Source organism: Macrobrachium rosenbergii, chromosome 10 (assembly GCF_040412425.1).
Source record: "Macrobrachium rosenbergii isolate ZJJX-2024 chromosome 10, ASM4041242v1, whole genome shotgun sequence".
Taxonomy (NCBI): Eukaryota; Metazoa; Arthropoda; class Malacostraca; order Decapoda; family Palaemonidae; genus Macrobrachium; species Macrobrachium rosenbergii.
Genome location: NC_089750.1, coordinates 59,095,550 through 59,097,206, shown reverse-complemented (window position 1 = coordinate 59,097,206; position 1,657 = coordinate 59,095,550).

Genomic DNA, 1,657 nt, shown 5'->3' with positions numbered 1-1,657 from the left:
TGAAAAGTTTAACCCTACATATTCGGTAGGGGAATTAAATGCAAGAAATGATAATATGAATTGGTGGAATAATACGGGATGAAACTCGATCGACCTGACTTGACAGGCGTTATAGAACTGGATATAAAGAAGTCTATAAGATTCTCGCAGGGGTGGATACGAACGAGACGTGACAAGGAAGAAATACAGGAAAGGAACGCGAACGAATAAAGCGAAGTGCTACGGAGGAGCCGGTTGGAAGAGCAGCTGGTCGATGTTTGAAATTCACGAGGAAGTTTCCCACCGAACTTCTTTCCGGGAAGTTTGTGATTACCAAGGCTAAACAAACTCGCCTTCGCTCACAAACAGTCCTGTAAGATCGTCTCAGTGCGATTTCCAAACAACTTAGTCAATGTGACATTGAATTTAAGAGTCTCCCGGTTTCCTCTCTTATTTTCTTGTTCTATTTGGTTACTCTTTTAAGTTGGTCGGCTTTCATTTTTCTTGTGAGGTAGCGAAAAGTAGCAGATGTTAGTGGTTCTGATACTGTAACTAGATTTTATGATAGTTTTTCGCGACTTCTCTCTTCTATATATATATATATATATATATATATATATATATATATATATATATATATATATATGTGTGTGTGTGTGTGTGTGTGTGTGTGTGTGTGTGTGTGTGTGTACATATATACATATACATATATATATATATATATATATATATATATATATATATATATATATATATATATATATATATATATATATATATATATATATATATATATATACACTAAATCTTTCAGTATAGCAAGTTCTTCCTATTGCGAATGAAGAGCAAAAATAAAATACTTTGAGAACTATATATATATATATATATATATATATATATATATATATATATATATATATATATATATATATATATATATGCCCAAAGCATTTGATTTTCGCTCTTCATTTGCAATAGGAAGAACTTGCTATACTGAAAGATTTAGTATTTTCGGTTTTAATCTTTCTTTTTATTCATTTTTTTTTGTGCTAGGAGACTGTTAATTTCACTTGAATGGGATAGGAAATTTATCATGTAAATGGCTGGGAGCCTTCCAGGAAAGTGACCATAACTTAAAACAAGTAAGGAGATACGCTGTTGTAGGTAGCATTTCCCAGCATGATTAAGCTTGGTTCATTGTAAAGATTAACTGATCTCTCTCTCTCTCTCTCTCTCTCTCTCTCTCTCTCTCTCTCTCTCTCTCTCTCTCTCTCTCTCTCTCTCTCTCTCTCTCTCTCTCTCTCTCTCTCTCTTTCTGGGATAAATCCCATCTACATTCTCTTTGCTGTTGCTGGATGAAGCCATCGGCCAAGTATTGCAATCACTTAGAAAGTCCATTAACATTATTTTGCTTACCTGAGCCTTGTTGATGACTGTCACGTCTGCCTCGTTCTGATGAAAACATAATGAATATAAAGTGCAAAACATGATATTAATATTAAAAAAGCACATGGATCGGAAATTATAATCACCCTCTTGAATGTATAATGTAGTTCAATGTTACCATGGAGATCATTGTTTCATAGCAAACTAAATCTTACCCACCAAATCTAATTTTGGCAAATTGCTTTCATTGCGGACGTGTGTATGTGTGTGCGTGTGTGTGTCTTCGCGCATG